General features: G+C 44.6%; 1 pseudogene; it reads right to left on the reverse strand.

Annotated features, from left to right (window-relative positions):
• Positions 1 to 14,029: 14,029 nt before the first annotated feature.
• Positions 14,030 to 17,458, reverse strand: LOC137318167 (beta-1,3-galactosyl-O-glycosyl-glycoprotein beta-1,6-N-acetylglucosaminyltransferase 3-like; annotated as a pseudogene).
• Between the last annotated feature and the right edge of the window lie 4,565 nt (positions 17,459 to 22,023).

A 22,023-nucleotide genomic window follows, 5' to 3' on the forward strand; every position in this document is an offset into this window, starting at 1 on the left:
ATTGGAATTAATTTGACAAATCTTGATTAAAAAGTTAAGATTTACTTATAATTGTATCACCAGTTTATATTGAAATTTTAATCATTTAATTCGGCTGCAATTGTGAAATCCAGATATAGATTTACTGATGGGAAATAACTTGTAGCAAGTTTTGGCATCCAGTTCAGAATTTTTTTATTTTGCTGGTGGGATGTGGAATATATTTGAATGCGGTAACACTGTTTGGTACTGCCTTAGCACAGAGTATAATATCGATATTATGGGGGCCTTAAAGGTGGGTTCTTTCCTAGTTGGTGCTGGGGGCGGGGAGGCCGTGTATAGAAACATATAAACATAGAAAATAGGAGCAAGAGTCGGCCATTCGGCCCTTCGGGCCTGCTCCGCCATTCAAAATGATCATAGCTGATCGTCTAACTCAGTACCCTGTTCCCGCTTTTTCCCCATATCCCTTGATCCCTTTAGCATTAAGAAATATATCTATCTCCATCTTGAATACATCCAATAACTTGGCCTCCACTGCCTTGTGTGGTAGAGAATTCCACAGGTTCTCCTCCCTCTGAGTGAAGAAATTTCTCCTCATCTCCGTCCGAAATGGCATACCCCGTATCTTGAGACTGTGACCCCTGGTTATGGACTTCCCAGCCATCGGGAACATCCTCCCTGCATCTAGTCTGTCTAGTCCTGTTAGAATTTTATATGTTTCGATGAGATCACCTCTCAATCTTCTAAACGCTGGTGAATCTTCTAAGCCCAGTCGACCCAATCTCTCCTCATACGTCAGTCCTGCCATCCCAGGAATCAGTCTGGTAAACCTTCGTTGCACTCCCTTCATGGCAAGGACATCCTTCCTCAGCTAAGGAGAACAACACTGCACACAATACTCCAGATGTGGTCTCACCAAGGCCCTGTACAACTGCAGTAAGACATCCCTGTTCCTGTACTCAAATCCTCTTGCAATGAAGGCCAACATACCATTCGCCTTCCGAACTGCTTGCTGCACCTGAATGCTCGCTTTCAGCGACTGGTATACAAGGACACCCAGGTCTCGTTGCACCTCCCCTTTTCCTAATCTATCACCAGTCAGATAATATTCTGCCTTTCTGTTTTTGCAACCAAAGTGGGTAACCTCACATTTATCCACGTTATACTGCATCTGCCATGTTCTTGCCCACTCACCCAACTTGTCTAAATCACATTGCAGCCTTTTGGCATCCTCCTCACAACTCGCATTCCACCCCAGCTTTGTGTCGTCGGCAAACTTCGAAATGTTACATTCAGTGCCCTCATCCAAATCACTGATATATATTGTGAATAGCTGGGGCCGAAGCACTGATCCCTGCGGTACCCCACTAGTCACTGCCTGCCACCCGGAAAAAGACCCGTTTATTCCTACTCTCTGTTTCCTGTCTGTCAACCAATTCTCAATCCATGCCAGGATATTCCCCCCAATCCATTGTGCTTTAATTTTGCACACTAATCTCTTGTGTGGGACCTTACCAAAAGCCTTCTGAAAATCCAAGTACACCACATCCACTGGTTCTCCCCTATCTATTCTGCGAGTTACATCCTCAAAAAACTCCACTAGGTTTGTTAAGCATGATTTCCCTTTCATAAACCTATGCTGACTTTGTCCAATCCCGTTAATGCCTTCCAAGTGTTCTGTTATCACATCCTTTATAGCATTTTCCCCACTACTGATGGTAGGCTAACTGGTCTGTAATTCCCTGTTTTTTCTCTCCCTCTTTTTTTAAATAATGGGGTTACATTTGCCACCCTCCAATCTGTAAGAACTGTTCCAGAGTCTATATAATTTTGGAAGATGACCACCAATGCATCCACTATTTCCAGGGCCACTTCCTTTTGTACTCTGGGTTGTAGATTATCAGGCCCTGTGGATTTGTCAGACTTTAGCCCCATTAATTTCCCTAGCACTATTGTTTTACTAATACTGGTTTCCTTCAGTTCCTCCCTCTCACTCGACCCTTGGTTCCCTAACATTTCCGGGAGGTTACTTGTGTCCTCCTTTGTGAAGACAGAACCAAAGTATGTGTTTAATTGTTCTGCCATTGCTTTGTTCCCCATTATAATTTCCCCCATATCTGACTGTAAGGAACCTACATTTGTCTTCACTAATCTTTTTCTCTTGACATATTTATAGAAGTTTTTACAGTCAGTTTTTATGTTCCCTGCTAGTTTACGCTCATACTCTATTGTTCCCCTCTTAATCAATCTCTTTGTTCTCCTTTGCTGAATTCTAAACTGCTCCCAATCCTCAGGCTTGCCGCTTTTTCTGGCAATTTTATATGTCTCTTCTTTGGATCTAATAATATCACTAATTTCTTTTGTAAGCCACGGTTGAGGTAGCTTTCCTGTTTTATTTTTGCGCCAGATAGGAATGAATAATTGTTGTAATTCCTGCACACGTTCTTTAAATATTAGCCATTGCCTATCCACCATCATCCCTTTTAGTAAAATCCCCCAATCTATCATAGCCAACTCACACCTCATACTTCTGTAATTTCCTTTATTTAGATTCAGGACACTCGTTTCAGATTCAACGACTTCACTCTCCATCTTAATGAGGAATTCTATCATGTTATGGTCGCTCTTCCCTAATGGACCCCGCACAACAAGATTGTTAATTAATCCTTTCTCATTGCACAATACCCAGTCTAGGATCGCATTTCTCAAGTTGGTTCCTCAACATATTGGCCTAGAAATCCATCACGTACACATTCCAGGAATTCCTCCCCCACAGTATTTGGTTTGACCAATCTATATGTATATTAAAGTCACCCATGATTATAGTTGTACCCTTCTTGCATGCATATCTAATTTCCTGTTTAATTCCCTCCCGTATATCTCCACTACTGTTTGGGGGCCTATAGACATCCCCCACCAATGTTTTCTGCCCCTTGCTGTTTCTTAGCTCCAACCATACAGATTCAACACCGTGATTTTCCGAGCCAATACCCTTCCTCACTATTGTATTGATTTCCTCCTTTACTAACAACGCTAAGCCACCTCCTTTCCCTTTTTGCCTGTCCTTCCTAAATATTGAATACCCCTGGATGTTCAGTTCCCATCCTTGGTCACGCTGCAGCCATTTCTCCGTAATCGCAATTATATCATACCCGTTAATATCTATCTGCGCTGTTAGTTCATCTACCTTATTGCGAATGCTCCACGCATTAAGAAACAATGCCTTTAGACTTGTCGTTTTAAGATTGCTAGTCATCTTAGTTTTATTTTGCACTATGGCCCTATTTGTTTGTCGCCTTGTTTTCTTTGCCTTCAACTATTGTTTCTTCCAATTCTGATTTTTGTTTCTATCCTTGTTTCCCCCTCCTCTGTCTCCCTGCTCAGGTTCCCACCCCCTGCCATTAATGTTTAAACCTTCCCCAACAGCACTGGAAAACACATCCGCGAGGACATTGTTCCCGGTCCTTCTTGGGTGTAACCCATCCCGCTTGTCCCACCTTCCGATAACCGGTCCCAATATCCCAGGAATCTAAATCCCTCCCTCCTACATCATCCCTGCAGCCACGCATTCATCTGGTCTATTCTCCTCTTCCTATACTCACGAGCACGTAGCACTGGTAGTAATCCTGAGATCACTACCTTTGAGGTTCTGCTTTTTAATTTATCTCCTAACTCGTTAAATTCACCTTGCAGGACCTCATCCCTTTTTTTACCTATGTCGTTGGTCCCGATGTGGTCCACGACTTCACTCTCCCTGTCGCTGTTCACCCTCCCACTCCAGAATGCTCTGCAGCCGCTCGTGACATGCTCGACCCTAGCACCAGGGAGGCAACATACCATCCTGGAGTCACGTTTGCGGCCGCAGAAACGCCTATCTGTTCCCCTTACAATTGAATTCCCTATCAATATAGCCCTGCCACTCTTATTCCCCCCGTCCTGTGTAGCAGAGCTACCCGTGGTGCCACGAACTTCTCTCTTGCTGCATTCCCCTGATGTGCTATCACCCCAAACAGTATCCAAAGCGGTATATCTGTTTGAAGGGAGAAGGCCCCAGGGGACTCCTGCTGTACCTGCCTCGTCCTTTTACTCTGCTGGGCGGTCACCCATTTCCTTTCTGCCTGCGTAATCTTTACCTGCGGTGTGACCAACTCACTGAACGTGCTTTCCATGACCGTCTCAGCATCACGGATGCTCTACAGCGAATCCACCCGCAGCTCCGGCTCCGAAATGCGGTTACCCAGTAGCTGCAGCTGGACACACTTCCTGCACACATGGTCGACAGGGATACTGGCAGCAACACTGATCTCACATACACAGCCAATATCCAACAGACGCATCAATTATATCACCTACAATGGCAATATCCAACCCAGACACATCACTGATCTCAGCTACACTGTCAATATCCAACACAGAAGATCACTGATCTCACCTACACTGTCAATATCCAACACAGACAGATCACTGATCTCACCTACACTGTCAATATCCAACACAGACAGATCACTGATCTCACCTACACTGTCAATATCCAACACAGACACATCACTGATCTCACCTACACTGTCAATATCAAACACAGACACATCACTGATCTCACCTACACTGTTAATATCCAACACAGACAGATCACTGATCTCACCTACACTGTCAATATCAAACACAGACACATCACTGATCTCACCTGCAATGTCAATATCCAACACAGATCAGTGATGTGTCTCGTTTGAATATTGAACATGTAGGTGGGAGCACTGATGTATCTGGGTTGGATATTGACAGTGTAGGTGAGGTCAGTGATGTGTCAATGCTGCATATTGACATGTTGGAAAGGTCAGTCATATGCCTGGATTGGATATTGTCATTGTCGATGAGGTCAGTGATGTCTCCGCATTGGATATTGACAGTGTAGTTGAGACCAGTGATAGATACATCGGAACATAGGAACAGGAGTAGGCCATTCAGCCCCTCGTGCCTGCTCCGCCATTTGATAAGATCATGGCTGATCTGTGATCTCACTCCATATACCTGCCTTTGGCTCATATCCCGTATTAGGTTTGGTTGCCAAAAAGCTATTTATCTCAGATTTAAATTTTGCAATTGAGCAATGTTGGACTGGTGTAACCATCAGTGATGTTAGAGTAGGATCACCACCACTTATATTAAAGTTGCATCACCGCCTGTAATGTTATAGTATGGTCACCATCGGTGATGTTATAATAGGGTCACCATCAGTCATGTTCGAGTAAGGTCTCCACCAGTAATGTTAGAGTCGGGTCACCACTCTAACATTAAAGCAGAGTATGATATTGTTGCTGTCACAGAGACATGGTTGAGGGAGGGGCAAGACTGGCAGCTCAATATTCCGGGGTACAGAATCTTCAGGCGAGACAGAGGGGGAGATATAAGAGGAGGGGGGGTCGCAATATTAATTAAAGAATCAATTACTGCCATAAGGAGGGATGATATATTAGCAGGTTCATCAAATGAGGCCATATGGGTGGTGCTTAAAAACAAAAAGGGGGCAAGCACTTTGATGGGAGTGTACTATAGACCCCCAAACAGTCAGGGGGAGATTGAAGAACAGATATGTAGGCAAATCTCAGAAAATTGTGCAAATAATAGGGTAATAATAGTGGGGGATTTCAACTTCCCCAATATTAACTGGGATACTCAGAGTGTAAAAGGCTTAGAGGGTACAAAATTCTTAACGTGCATCCAGGAGAGCTTTTTGAGCCAGCATGCAGAAAGTCCTACAAGAGAGGGGGCGGCACTGGACCTAATTCTAGGGAATGTGGCCGGCCAAGTGGAAGAAGTGCTCGTAGGTGAGCACTTTGGTGACAGTGACCATAATTCAGTGAGATTTAAGGTGGTCATGGAAAAGAACAGGGAGGGGCCGGAAATAAAGGTTCTAAATTGGGGGAAGGCCGATTTTAATAGGATAAGGCAGGATCTGGCCAAAATGGACTGGGATCAGCTGCTTGTATGAAAATCCACATCGGAGCAATGGGAGTCTTTCAGAAGGGAGATTGAGACCATACAATGGCAACATGTTCCCGTAAAGGTCAAGGGTGGTTCCAAGAACTCCAGGTAACCTTGGATGTCAGGGGATATACGAGAATGGATTCGGAAAAAAAGGAGGGCTTTTGGCAGATACAAAAGGCTAAGGACGGAGGAAGCCCAAGAGGAGTACAAAAAGTGCAGGGGGATAATTAAAAATGAAATTAGGAGATCAAGGAGGGGCCATGAAAAAACACTGGCGAGCAAAATAAAGGAAAATCCTAAGATGTTTTATAAGTATATTAAGGGTAAGAGGAAGACTAGGGAAAAAATAGGGCCCATTAGGGACAAAAATGGCAATCTGTGTGTGGAGCCGGCAGATGTAGGAGGGGTTCTAAATGAACATTTTGCATCAGTTTTCACTATGGAGAAGGACGACGTAGACATAGAAATACGACAGGGGGACTGTGATATACTCGAACATATTAACATCGAGCGGGAGGAGGTATTGGCGGTTTTAGCAGGCCTAAAAATGGATAAATCCCCAGGCCCGGACGAAATGTATCCCAGGCTACTGTGTGAGGCAAAGGAGGAGATTGCGGGGGCTCTAACACATATATTCAGAACCTCTCTGGCCACAGGGGATGTGCCAGATGACTGGAGAACCGCTAATGTAGTACCATTATTCAAGAAGGGGAGTAGGGAAAAACCGGGGAACTACAGGCCAGTGAGCCTATCATCAGTGGTAGGAAAATTATTGGAAAAAATTCTGAAGGACAAAATTAGTCTCCACTTGGAGAAGCAAGGATTAATCAGGGATAGTCAACATGGCTTTGTCAAGGGAAGATCATGTCTGACTAATTTGATTGAATTTTTTGAGGGGGTGACGAGGCGTGTGGATGAGGGTAACGCAGTGGATGTGGTATACATGGATTTCAGTAAGGCCTTCGATAAAGTCCTGCACAGGAGACTGGTCAAGAAGGTACGAGCCCATGGAGTCCAGGGTGCCTTGGCACTTTGGATACAAAACTGGCTTAGTGGCAGAAGGCAGAGGGTGATGGTCGAAGGTTGTTTTTGTGACTGGAAGCCTGTGGCCAGTGGGGTACCACAGGGATCGGTGCTGGGTCCCTTGCTGTTTGTGCTCTACATTAACGACTTGGATATGAATGTAAAAGGTATGATCATAAGTTCGCTGATGATACAAAAATTGGTAGGGTGATAAATAGCGAGGAGGATAGCCTCAGTCTGCAGGACGATATAGATGGGTTGGTCAGATGGGCGGAACAGTGGCAAATGGAATTTAACCCGGAAAAGTGCGAGGTGATGCACTTTGGAGGGAAAAACAAGGAAAGGGAATACACAATGAATGGGAGGACCCTAGGCAAGACAGAGGGTCAGAGGGATCTTGGTGTGCAAGTTCACAGATCCCTGAAGGCGGCGCAACAGGTAGATAAGGTGGTAAAGAAGGCATATGGGATACTTGCCTTTATTAGCCGAGGCATAGAATATAAGAGCAAGGAGGTTATGATGGAGCTGTTTAAAACACTGGTTAGGCCACAGCTGGAGTACTGTGTGCAGTTCTGGTCGCCGCACTACAGGAAGGATGTGATCGCTTTGGAGAGGGTGCAGAGGAGATTCACCAGGATGTAACCAGGGCTGGAGCGCTTCAGCTATGAAGAGAGACTGGGAAGATTGGGTTTGTTTTCCTTGGAGCAGAGGAGGCTGAGGGGCGACATGATTGAGGTGTACAAAATTATGAGGGGCATAGATAGGATGGATACTAAGGAGCTTTTTCCCTTCGTTGAGGGTTCTATAACAAGGGGGCATAGATTCAAGGTAAAAGGCGGGAGGTTTAGAGGGGATTTGAGAAAGAACTTTTTCACCCAGAGGGTGGTTGGAGTCTGGAACTCACTGCGTGAGAAGGTTGTGGAGGCAGGAACCCTCACAACATTCAAGAAGCATTTGGATGAGCACTTGAAATGCCATAGCATACAAGGCTACGGACCAAATGCTGGAATATGGGATTAGAGTGGACAGGGCTTGATGGCCGGCGCGGACACGATGGGCCGAAGGGCTTCTATCCGTGCTGTATAACTCTATGACTCTATGACTATGAGGGTCACCTTCAGTCATGTTAGAGTAGATTCACCACAATAATGTTAAAATAGGGTTACCACAAATAATGTTAGAGCAGCATCCCATCAGTGACGTTGGATAGGATCACCACCGATAATGTCAGAGTAGCGTCACCATCAGTAATGTTAGAGTCCGTTGTCCACCATTAATGTTAGTGTAGGGTCACCCAATGCAAGAGCCGGGTCATAACAACTGATCATCGTTGTACATAACACATTTGAATTCTGGAAGTGAAATCATGTTTGTCTAAATTATTCGAGTTTTTTGAGGATGTAACTAGCAGGATAGATAAAGGGGAACCAATGTATGTCGTTCATTTGGATTTTCAAAAGGCATCTGATAATGCGCCACGTAAAAGGTTGTTCAGCAGTATAAGCTGTCATGGGGTTGGGGGTAACATATTAGCTTGGATAGTGGATTAGTTAACGGACAGAAAACAAAGAGGAGATATCAACAGGTCATTTTCACGTTGGCAGGCTTTAACGAGTGGGGTACCGCATGGACCGGTGCTTGAACCTCAACTATTTACAATCCATATTAATGGCTTAAATGAAGGTACCGAGTGTAATGTATCCAAGTTTGCTGACGATACAAAGCAAACTGAGAGGAGGACAAACAGGGTCTGCAAAAGGTTATAGAAAGGTTAAGTTAGTGGGAAAGAACGTGGCAGATGGAGCATAATGTGGGGAAATGTGAGGTTATTCACTTTGGTAGAAAGAATTGAAAAACAGAATATTTTCTAAATGGTGAAAAGCTATTAAATGTTGATGTTCAGAGAGACTTTGGTGTCCTGCTATAAGAAACACAAAAAGTTAGTCTGCAGGTACCGCAGGCAATTCGGAAGGCAAATGATATTTTGGCCTTTATTGCAAGGGGTTGGAGTACAAGAGTAAGGAAGTCTCAACACAATTGTATAGTTCTTTGGTGAGGCCACACCAGGAGTACTGCGTACAGTGCTCCTTATCTAAGGAAAGATATACTTGCCTTGGAGGAGGTGCAACGGAGGTTTACTGGATTAAATCCTGGGACTTGGGAGTACAGGAACAGATGGATCTGGGGGGATATGGGCATAAATCGTTGAAGGTGGCAGGGCAGGTTGAGACAATGGTTAAAAAGGCATCCGGAGTCCTGGACTTTATAAATTGCGGCATACAGTACAAAAGCAAGGAAGTCATGATGAACCTTTATAAAACACTCGTTCGGCCACAGTTGCAGTATTGTTTCCAGTTCTGGGCACCGCAGTTTAGGAAAGATGTGAAGGCCTTAGACGGTGCAGAGGAGATTTACCAGAATGATTACAAGGATGAAGGACTTAAATTACGTGGATGGACTTGGAAAAACTGGGGTTGTTCTCCCTGGAACAGAGAAGGTTGAGAGGAGATTTGATCGAGGTATTCAAAATCATGAAGGGTCCAGTCTGAGTAGATAGAGAAAAACTGTTCTAATTCGTGGAAGGGTCACGAACCAGAGGGCATAGATTTAAGGTGTTTGGCCAAAGAACCAACGGTGTCATGAGGAAAAACATTTTTACACAGCGAGTGGTTATGATCTGGAATGCGCTGCCCGAGGGTGTGGTTGAGGCAGATTCCATCATAGCCTTCAAAAGGGAACTGGATAAGTACTTGAAACGAAAAAAAAATGTTCAGGGCTACGGGATAGGTCACGGGAGTGGGACGAGCTGGATTGCTCGTTCATTGAACCAGCACGGACTCGATGGGCCGAATGGCCTCCTTCCGTGCTGTAACTTTGCTATGATTCTATTCTATGATGAGAACGTTGTCCTATCGGGAGAGGTTGAGTAGAATGGGCCTACACTCTCTGGAGTTTAGAAGAATGAGAGGTGATCTCATTGAAACATATAAGATTCTGAGTAGAGGCTGAGAGGTTGTTTCCCCTGGCTGGAGAGTATAGAACTAAAGGGCATCGTCTCAGGATAAGGGGTCGGCCATTTAAGACTGAGATGAGGAGGAATTTCTTCTCTCAGAGTGTGCTGAATCTTCGGAATTCTCTATCTCAGAGGGCTGTGGATGCTGAGTCGTTGAGTATATGCAAAGATGAGAGATTTACATTATTGAAGTCTAAGTGGGATCAAGGGATATGGGGATCGGGCGGGAAAGTGGAGTTGAGGTTGAAGATCAGCCATGATCTGATTGAATGGCGGAGCAGGCTCGAGGGGCTGTATCACCTACTCCTGATCCTATTTCATATGTTCTTGTGTCTTTGGATGCATGTAAGGGAATCCATTTCTTTATTGACTGCCGAAATTCAACTAGTTATAGAACCATCCAAAGATTCCCATTAAGGCGCTTTGATCTGCACTTGTTCTGTCCCTGCGAGGTGCTCCAGCTTCGTGTGGACCGCACAGTTATCGTGTGAGTGGAACCTCAATCTAGTGTTAGGGTTGATGGAGATAGAAATGAAATTCGGGAGAGAGGTAACAAGGAGTGTCGATGAGGGTGATGCATTTGTTGTAGTACATGGATTTTAGCAAGGCTTTTGACAAGGTCAAATATGGCAGACTGGTCAAAAAAGTAAAAACCCATGGAATCCATGGGAGAATGGCAAGTTGGATCCAAAATTGGCAGAGTGGCATTCGGCAAAGGGGCCTAGCTATTCACAATCTACATCAATGATTTGGATGAGCGAACCAAAAGTAATATTTTCAAGTTTCCTGATGACATAAAACTAGGTGTGAATGTGAGTTGTGAGAAGGAGGCAAAATGGTTACAAGGCGATATAGTCAGGCTAAGTGAGTGGAATCTAATGTGCAAAAATGTGAACTTATCCACTTTGGTAGGAAAACAGAAATGCATAGTATTTTTAAATGGTGAGAGATTGGGAAATGTTGATGTTCAAAGGGACCTGGGTGTCCAAGTACATGAGTCACTGAAAGCTAACACGCAGGTGCAGCAAGCAATTAGGAAGTCAAATGGTATGTTGGCCTTTTTAACAAGAGGATTTGAGCATAGGACTAAAGATGTCTTACTGCAATTATATAGGGCCTTGATGAGACTGCACCTGGAGTATTGTGAACAATATTGGTCTACTTACCTAATAAAGGATATACTTGCCAGAGAGGGAGTGCAACGAACGTTCACCAGACTGATTCCTGGGATGGCGGGATTGTCGTATGAGGAGAGATTGAGTGGACTTGGCCTGTATTCTCTCGAGTTTCGAAGAATGAGAGGTGATCTCATTGAAACATACAAAATTCTTACAGGGTTCGACAGGGTAGATGCAAGGAGCATGTTTCCTCTGGCTGGGGAGTCCAGAAGCAGGGGTCACAGTCTCAAAATAAGGGGTAGGCCATTTAGGATTGAAATGACAAGAAATTTCTTCACTCGAGGGTGGTGAATCTTTGGAATTCTTTACCCCAGAGGGCTGTGGATGCTCAGTCATTGAGGACATTCAAAACAGAGACAGAAAGACTTCTGGACATTAAAGGCATCAACGCATATGGGGATGGTGCAGGAAAATGACGTTGAGCTGGAAGATCAGCCATGATCTTGTTGAATGGTGGAGCAGGCTCGAGGGGCCGGTTGGCCTACTCCTGCTCCTATTTCTTGTGTTTTTATGCTCTTATGTAAAGGTTGACGGGTGTTTTTGTGACTGGAAGGCTGTTTTAAGTTGGGCTCCACAGGGCTCAGTACTAGGTCCCTTGCTTTTTGTGGTATATATTAATGATTTGGACTTAAATATAGTGGGCATGATGAAGAAATTAGCAGTTGATACAAAAATTGACCGTGTGGTTGATAGCGAGGCGGAAAGCTGTAGACTGTAGGAAGATATCAATGGATTGCTCAGGAGGGCACAAAGTGTCAAATAGAATTCAATCCTGAGACGTGTGAGCTCATGCATTTGGGGAGGGCAAACAAGGCAAGGGAGTACACAATAAATGAGAGGATACTGAAGGGTGTATAAAAAGTAAGGGAACTTGGAGTGCATGTCCATATGTCTCTGAAGGTAGCAGGACAGGTAGATAAGGTGGTTAAGAAGGCATATGGAATACTTCCTTTACTAACTGAGGAATATAATATAAGAGTAGTGAGGTTATGCTGGAACTGTATAAAACATTAGTTGGGCCACAACTTGAGTACTGAGTAGATTTCTTGTCACCTCATTACAGGAAGGATGGAGTTGCCCTAGAGAGGGTGCAGATGAGTTTTGCGAGGATGTTGCCAGCACTGGAAAACTTTAGCTATGGGGAAAGATTGGATAGGCTGGGGTTGTTCTCTTTGGAACGGAAGAGGTTGAGGGTTGTTCTAATTGAGGTGTACAACATTAGGGGGGGCTTGGTAGAATGGATAGGAAGGAAGAATTTCCCTTAATAGAGAGGTCAATAACCAGGGGGCATAGATTTTAGGTGATTGGTAGAAGGATTAGCGGGGAGCTAAATAATAAATAATCACCCAGTGGGTGGCGGGGGTCTGGAACTCAGTGCCTGAGAGGCAGAAATCCTCAACTCATTTAACAAGTACCTGGCTGTGAACCTGAAGTGCCGGAACCGACAGGGCTACGGACCAGGTGTTAGTGAGTGGGATTAGGCTGGACGGCTCGTTTTCGGTTTGTGCGGACTCGATGGGCCGAATGGCCTCCTTCTGTGCAGTAAATTTTCTATGATTCTATATATGACGGACGGCTGATCCGATGTCGCCTGTTTTACACTATCGCCCAAATTCAAAATCCCCCCGTTGACTCATCAGTGCCTGGGTGTCGATAGTCATGGGGTCGCTCTCCCTTACTATTCCCCAGACTGATTCCTGGCGACCCTCCCCCCGCTGCCTTGACAGCGTTTGACTGAAGGATGCTGGAAGAACGGCGGATTTTCAATCCCTCTGTATTGAGTATGTAATGTGTCCTTTCTGTGAAACAAAGTGTCGTCATCGCTTGCCTAAATTTTAAAAAAAAATCCTAAGTGCATTATCCGAAGTGGGAACACATCGGAACATTTAAGTTACAATACTCCAGTTCCAACGATTGATGCAGTCTCTATTCCAGTCCAATTATTTACAATGCTCCAATTCCAACGATTGATGCAGCAACTGTTACAGTCCTATTATTTATAGTGCTCTAATTCCAACGATTGATGCATCCACCATTACAGTCCGATTATTTACAATGCTCCAATTCCAACGATTGATGCAGCAACTATTACAGTTCTATTATTTATAGTGCTCCAATTCCAACGATTGATTCATCCTCTATTACAGTCCTTTCATTACAATGATTCGGTTCCAACGATTGATGCAGCCACTTTGACTCTCCTATAATTTACAATGGTCCAATTCCAACGATTGATGCAGCCTCCATTACAGTCCAATTATTTACAATGCTCCAATTCAAACGATTGATGCAGCAACTATTACAGTTTTATTATTTATCGTGCTCCAATTCCAACGAATGATGCAGCCACTATTACAGTCCGAATATTTACAATGCTCCAATTCCAACGATTGATGCAGCCTCTATTACAGTCCTTTCATTACAATGCTCCAATTCCAACGATTGATGCAGCCTCTATTACAGTCCTATTATTTACGATGCTCCAATTCCAACGATTGATGCAGCAAATATGACAGGCCTTTCATTAAAATGATCCAATTACACAGATTGATGCAGCAAAAATTACAGTCCTATTAATTACAATGCTTCAATTCCAACGATTGATGCAGCCTCTATCACAGTCCAATTCTTTACAATACTCCAGTTTGAATTAATTATGCATTCACTATCATGGTCATATTCATTACAAGGGTCCTCATTGGCCTAACAATAGGTCCCCTGTTATTTATTTTTTGACGTGTGATATATTCCCCCATTATTATTCAGCACAATGCTTCATCTGAAATAGTTATCGATTCGTTGTTACAGCCCTGCTTTCTGCCTGGTGCTCATATCTCCCCATTCACTCTTAACTTCCTGTGCCGTGAATCGCTCTATGTCGGACATATTCCTCCATGCATTGCACCGCTGTGTTGTCCAGTTCAGGATCAAACTTGTTGGCGAAAAACGGTTTCTGTTGGGAGATCCAGTGCAAATCTGCAGAAGCATAAACACACAGTAGATGACGGATCCTCCCTCTACAAGGCGGATAAAGGGCTCCTTTCTCTACATCACCAGCCTCAAATGACCACTTCACTGCTCGAGTAAGGATTGGTGGGTCACCATTGCGGTGCCCGGGAGTGTATGGAATGGAGCCGGGTACCTCGGGCATTCTCTGCAGAGTTGCCCAGATGTGTTCATCGGGACTGTAGGTGTCCTCCGACCACTTGAAAAACGCCTGGATTTCCGAGTTCACAAATAAATTACTCACAAATTCTCTGGTGACCAGAATGTATGCGGCCCCCACAAACATGGGGCTACGTATGGGAGGGGGGCTCTTCTCTCGATCTGTTTAAACCACAGTTCCACGGATAGCATAATGAAAGTTCCATCGTCTCTGAAAGTCAATAAAAGAGCAATCATTTCTCATTTTCCGACTTCATCCTATTTTTGTACAGCACCACAACTTGCAGCAGTAACGATTAACAACGCATTGAGACTTTAGCTGATGTTTTTTGCTTGTATAAATTTTGCCTACAAAATTCTGATACATAGAGCGGCTCACAAGAGGAATATCGAGCAGTAATGATAAGGCGGAGGCACACTGCATTGCGACAAATGGCCTCTTGAAGGGAAACGATATGGGAGATGTTAGCAGGTTGGTTATCTGGAATTGCTCTGGTCACCCACAAGCCTGGAATTTAGACACGTGAAATTAATTAAGCCAAACAAAAAACACACCTGAAAGGACAGTATGTCAACGCTTTGAAAATAAAGTAATAAACAGCAAATAATCATCTGCCACGTCTTCAGTTGCCTGGCAAGAAGGCCCAATACCGTTAAGTATGAAGTTATCCTCCTATTCTCCTGCCCATACCGAATGACATCAAACATCCGATGTGAGGCATGAGGCCGCCGAACTGGAAGTTCAGGTCAGCGCTTGATTCTCCAATGCAGTGAAGCGGGAGCTGTGAGACCACCGGACGGGGGTCGTGTCACATTCCTTGTGCTTCAGGTGACGTGTGGTGTCACTGCAGTCTGATGAAGAGCACGCTCCAATCATCCAGTCCTTCAAATGTCCATTCCGTTCCTTTTGATTACATTTGGCGGCTGGGCAAATATGAAGCTGGCCCAGTTACCTGTTTATATCCCGGTGGAGGGACCGAATCTATCACATTTGAGCCGTTCATGGCCATGAGAGTGTTGACCATCTCTCGGTTGGTTTTAATTGGAAAGTCTTGTCCACACACATTGATGAGATATCTCCAGGGGACTGAGCTCCTCAACAACTCTTCAATACAATTCAGATCAGCCTGAACCCTGGACCATGAGGCGTACGTCACTGTCTCTAATTTACTGACAACGAAGACATTACTGAAACAAGAGGCGATGGGCTGGACGGCCGAGTGAAACGGCTTAGGAGCCGCTCAAACATCTCGATCTTTTCAAAGATCACCATGGAATAGGCCAGAGGGAAATCGCGTTCCTCCGTGCTTAAGGAGAAAGTGATGTATTTCCGGTTTTTAACAAAAGAATCGCAGTCTCGGGTCATTTTTAAATAATCGATTTCAGTGAAGACTTTATGTTTGTTCGCGATTGTAATCGAATTGATAAGAGCTTTTTCAAGGGATTCTGGGTCACCGCTGATTATCTTCAAGCAACTCGAGTTCATTTCTGACAGATCGAGAGATGCATATCGCACGTCATAACCCGGTTTTAGTTTAACTGGTTTCCAATAGTTTACGAACAGATTTCCTCCCTGGCAAAAATATCCAACAAGAAAAGTCATAGAGAGTCCGCCCAGGATTGACATCAGTACCGCCCGCCTGTAAGAACACCATGCCAATATCATCATTGCTCTTTCAATGGTATTTAAAACATAAATATGTGACACGATTTCCAGATAAAATTCTTTTGCAAATATACAAATAGAGGAATTGTGCTCTTGACCAGTCGGCACTTTGTTCCAGGGATTTCCAGCCTCCAATTAATTCAAGTCGGATGAAAGCAACAATTGTGGCTTCATTGGGTTTCAGCTGTCAGCTTTGTTGGACAGGTCCCACCTGCTCCTGGTGCCTTGTCCACCCTTCCGGTGTGATTTGTGTTCTGTAACTGCTGTCAGTTAGTGTCGAGATTCCACATTCTCTGTTGCCGTTTTTTGTAATTTAGGCCTTTCCATAAACTTTTCCTTAATGAAGGTATGAGAAGGCTCGGCCTTGTCTCATAAAAGATTCAAAATCCTAAATAGTATGGTCAAGAAAATCAACAACATGTTTCCCAGAGTCTAGAACAAGAGAACATGGCGTCAACCATGGGGGGGGGGGCGTGGGGAAGAATGAAAGACTTGCATTTATATGGAGCCGTTCACCACCTCAGGACGACCCAAAGGCTTTTACAACCAATGAGGTACTTTTGAAGTGTAGTCACTTTGTAATTTAGGAAACCTAACAGCCAACTTGCGCACAGCAAGATTCCACAAACAGCAATTCGATAATGTCCAGATCATCTGGTTCAGTGACGTTGGTTTAATGATAAATATTGGCTGGGCACTGAGGCCATTGGATCCGTTACGTCGACCTGAGAAGGCAGACTTGCCCCAGATTTGGTTCAGCTCTCATCCGAAACACGGCAACTCGGACAGTACAGCACTCCCTCACTACTGCCACTGACTGTAGAGCACCCCCTCAATATTGCCCAACACCACGTCCACCCTTCGGCATTGACCCTCCAAGAGTCGAGCATTCCATTCGTACTGGCATCAGAGAGTGGCACTGCCTCAGCACTTCCCCCTCCCCACGCACCCTCACCCCGACAGCGCGGCACTGCCTCAGCGCGGCACTGCCTCAGCGCTGCCCGCCCTGCCACCCCGAAAGCGCGGCACTGCCTCAGCGCTGCTCCCCCACCCCCACTCCGACAGCGCGGCACTGCCTCAGCGCTGCTCCCCAACCCCACTCCGACAGCGCGGCACTGCCTCAGCGCTGCTCCCCCACCCCCACTCCGACAGCGCGGCACTGCCTCAGCGCTGCCCTCACCACCCGCGACAGCGCGGCACATCCCCTCCGACAGGACTTGCCTTCAGCTAATCCGTTCCAGCATCATTTAATCATCCGATGTGTCTCAACATTCACTTATTCGAGCTTAAATTTCGGATTCGATGTGTTTGCCCCTAACGGGCGCAGACTAATGGATCTCTGATTACCCGATTTATCCTCTCTCCTCCAATCTTGAACAGATTCATCACTAATCCATCTCTAATTACCCGATTTAACTTCTCTCCTGCAATCTTGAACAGATTCATCGCGAATAGATCTCTGATTAGCCTATTTATCGTCTCTCCTCCAATCTTGAACAGATAAATCACTTGGTCTCCTTCAATGCACAAGTGTATATTTTACATCTCAGAATGTTTGAGGAATTGTGCAGAGTCCCTCCTATCTCCTCTCCGACTTCCTTTAACAGCATCGGGTGCGTCATCTTTGGGCCCAGTGATTTATCCACCTCGGCAACTTTTTCAGATCCCAATCCTTCTCTTCATTTATCTCTAACTATTGTGCCCAAAGCGTCAGGGGGAGATAGAAAAACAAATATCTGCACAAATTTCGGAGAGGTGCGAAAACAATATGGCAGTAATAGTAGTGGATTTCAACTAACCTGGGACACAAACAAAGTGAAGGGTGTAGAAGGCATAAAATTATTAAATTGCATTCAGGAGAACTTTAGCCAGTATATCGCAAGCCCAACAAGAGAGTGGGCAGCTCTGGATTTAGTTTTTGAAAATGAAGCTTGGCAGGAGGAAGGAGTATCAGTGGGAGAGCATTTTGGTGGTAGTGATCATGGCTCAGTTAGTTTTAGCATAGTTATGGAAAAGGACAAAGATAGAACACGTGTTAAAGTTCTCAATTGGGGAAAGGCCAATTTTCCTTAACTGAGACGTGATTTAGCAAAAAAAAGTCTGAAATCAGCCACTTGAAGGTAATTCAACGTCAGAGCAATGGGAGACATTCAAGTGGGTTTCCAGGGGTTCAGAGTAAATATGTTCCCAAAGAAACAGGCTTGGACTGTCAAATCTGGAAGCCCTTGGATGTCAAGGAGCATACAGGGTAAGATAAGGGAAAAAGGGAAGCTTATGTCAGGTACCGAGAGCTCAATACTGCAGAAAGCCTGGAGGAGTACCGAAAGTGCAGGGGTGAAATTAAAATGGAAATTAGGAAAGCAAAGAGTGGCAAGTAAAATTGAGGAAAATCCAAAGAACTTTTAGTGAATACATTAAGAGCAAGAGGATAGCTAAGCAAAGTGTATGTGTGGAGGTGGAAGATGTGGGTATGGTTCTTAATGAACACTTTGCGTCTGCCTTCACAAAAGAGAGAGACAACGCAGAGATTGTAGTTAAGTAGGAGGAGTGTGGAATATTGGATGGGATAAATATCGTGAGAGAGGAAGTATTAGAATCTTTGAAAGTAGATAAATCACCAGGCCTGGATGAAATGTATCCCACGCTGTTAAAAGAAGCAAAGGAGGAAATAGCTGAGGCGCTGACCATCATTTCCAATCCTCACTGGATACAGGCGTGGTGCCGCAGGATTGGAGGCTTGCAAACATTGTACCGTTGTTTAAAATGGTAGAGAGTGATAGATCGAGTAATTACAGGCCAGTCAGTCTAACCTCGATGGTGGGCAAATTATTGGAATCAATTCTGAGGAACAGGATAAATCATCATTTAGAAAGGCACGGACTAATCAAGGACAGTCAGCATGGATTTGTTAAGGGAAGGTCGTGTCTGACTAACTTGATTGAATTTTTTTGAGGACGTAACAAGGAGGGTCGATGAGGGTAATATGGTTGATGTAATCTACATGGTTTTTAGCAAGGCTTTTGACAAGGTACCACATGGCAGACTGGTAAAAAATGTTAAAGCCCATGTGATAAAAGCGAATGTGGCAAGTTAGATCCAAAAATGACTCAGTGACAGGAAGCACAGGGTAATGGCCGATGAGTGTTTTTGCGACTGGAAGGCTGTTTCCAGTGGGGTTCCGCAGGGCTCAGTACTCTGTGCCTTGCTTTTTGTGGTATACATTAATGATTTGGACTTGAATGCAGGAGGCATGTTTAAGAACTTTGCTGATGATACAAAATTGGCCGTGTGGTTGATAGTGAGGAGGAAAGCTGTCGGCTGCAGGAAGATATCAATGGACTGGTCAGGTGGGCAGAAAAGTGGAAAATGGAATTCAATCCGGAGAAGTGTGAGGTAATGCATTTGGGGAGATCAAACAAGGCAAGGGAGTACACAATAAATGGGAGGATACTGAAACGTGTGGACGAAATGAGGTTCCTTGCAGTGCATGATCCCTGAAGGGAGCAGGACAGGTAGACAAGGTGATTAAGAAGGCATGCGGGATACTTTCCTCTATTAGGTGAGGGATAGAATATAAGAGCAGGGAGATTATGACAGAAATTTATTAAACACTAGTTAGGTCACAGCTTGAGTATAGCTCTGGTCACCACATTACATGAATGATGTAATTGCACGAGAGAGGGTGCAGAGGAGATTTACGAGGATGTTGCCAGGACTGGAGAATTAATTTGAGCGATGAGGAAAGATTGTATGGACTGGGGTTGTTTCATTTGGAACAAAGAGACTGAGCGGAGATTTAATTGAGGTGTGCAAATGATGAGGAGCCGAGATAGATTGGATAGGGAGGACCTATTTCCCTTCGCAGTGCGGTCAATAACCTTCGGGCACAGATTTAAAGTGATTGGTAGAAGGATGAGAGGGGAGCTGAGGAAAACGTTTTTTTCACCCGGAGGGAGGTGGGGGTCTGGAACTGACTGGCCGAAAGGGTGGTAGAGGCAGAAACCCTCATCACATTTAAAACATACTTGGATATGCACATGGAATTCGGTAATCCAGAAGGCTGCGGACCAAGAGCTGGAAAGTGGGATTAGGGTGGGTGGCTCATTTTCGGCCGGGACGGACACGATGGACCGAATGGCCTCCTTCTGTGCCGTAAATGTTCTATGATTCGATGACTAATGACCTGGAATGGAGCGCTTCTAGAAGAAGGGCCCCGACCACCTTCTCAATGGCAAGCAGGGATGGGCAATTAATCCTGGCCTTGAACGTCCCGACAATGATTAAAATAAACGAAGTTCTATTCACGTTACTGTTTCTGACCAGGACTATTAACTGCTCTCCTCGCCTTCCCAGAAAAGACCTCATGCGTTCCAGGATATTCTTCCGTCTGACATCAGAATCTGCCTATTCCCCGAACTCGACAGCCTGACAACACGATCGTTCTCCTATTCCTGTGGGTAAACTTCTCTCATCCTCCCCCCGATACTCGGGGCGACCCCCTGCTCCCTGGTACCACACTGTTGCTGAGGAAGATACTCCTCTGATCACTGTCTCTATCCACCTTACAGTCCCCAGTACCAGGTGACTTTTGAACAGTTCCAGTACTCAGGGGCTCCCACCAACTGTGACTGCACTGACCCTCGAGATGGTCACTCTTTCTGCAGTTTATCTGCCCTGTTCTCAATCCCTGTGGGAGCTGGAGGGTCTTGATCGAATTATGGACCCCTTGTGAGGACAGAATTGATATTTCAAAGAATGTTGTGCACATACCGAAGCCCATTTTCATTCTCGTTGAAGATTTTTGATTTTCCAGCTGTTTGTTCATACTGCCCTAGCGGTGACAGGAGTTTTGAAATTCTGATGCTCTGTAATAAATCTAATACAATATTAATAGGAGGTTTAGATGGAAATATTAAAGCGAGAAGGAGAAAATTTCTTTAAATATGAAATCAAGCCCCTCCTGCCCCATCAGTACAACAGCTGTTAGCTCTGGGATTAGCATTTCCCGAGTGTTACCATCAACTCTCCACATCGAGTGTGAGACAGACAGCTGCCCAGTGAAACCCAGTGAGTCCCGCTGATCTCCACAACCCAGTTCCAGACGGGCTCCTGTCGGCTGAGACTCTGCACTGGGAGCGGCCATTGATAAAATTCACTCACAGTGCAGGCCAGCACCAGCATTATTCCTGAGGTAGTGAATATTCTGCAGGGAAATACGAAGCGGGACGGTCATTATGGAATTAAAACATTCTTCCCTAGGTTTTATACAAACTGGCACTGTTGTATTACTTTATTCACATATTTTTGTTGGACGCTATCGTTTGTGAAGTTTTGCTTTTAAATTATGCATTTGGTCAATATGCTCTATAGCCACATTCATAATATGTAGGTGGGAGTGATTCCATGGTCTGTATGGACAGTGACATTGTCTGTGTATTTATGGAGCTGTGTCCTGGTTGGTGCTTTCATTTGATTACAGCAAACACATCTGTCATGGTGTCAGCACTTGAATAATGAACATTGCAGGAGGTGAGGAGATTTACAACTGTTCTCATATTAACACTAATGAGCACTGTAGGATGTGAGGAGATTTACCACTGTTCTAATTTTATCACTAATGAGCACTGTCGGAGGTGAGGAGATTTACCACTGTTCTAATATTACCAATAATGATCACTGTCGGAGGCGAGAAGATTTACCACTGTTCTAATATTATCAATAATGAGCACAGTAGGAGGTGAGGAAATTTACCACTGCTCTAATATTAACACCAATGAACAATGTAGGAGGTGAGGGGATTTACCACGGTTCTAATATTATCAATAATGAGCACTGTCGGAGGTGAGTAAATTTACCACTGTTCTAATATTGGCAAGAACGAGCATTGTAGGAGGTGAGGAGATTTACCACTGTTCTATTATGAAGACTAATGACCTTTGCAGGAGGTGAGGAGATTTACCACTATTTTAATAATAATACTTATTAACTTGATAGGTTGTGAGGATATTTAC

Source organism: Heptranchias perlo, unplaced genomic scaffold (genome assembly GCF_035084215.1).
Source record: "Heptranchias perlo isolate sHepPer1 unplaced genomic scaffold, sHepPer1.hap1 HAP1_SCAFFOLD_66, whole genome shotgun sequence".
NCBI classification, from domain to species: Eukaryota; Metazoa; Chordata; class Chondrichthyes; order Hexanchiformes; family Hexanchidae; genus Heptranchias; species Heptranchias perlo.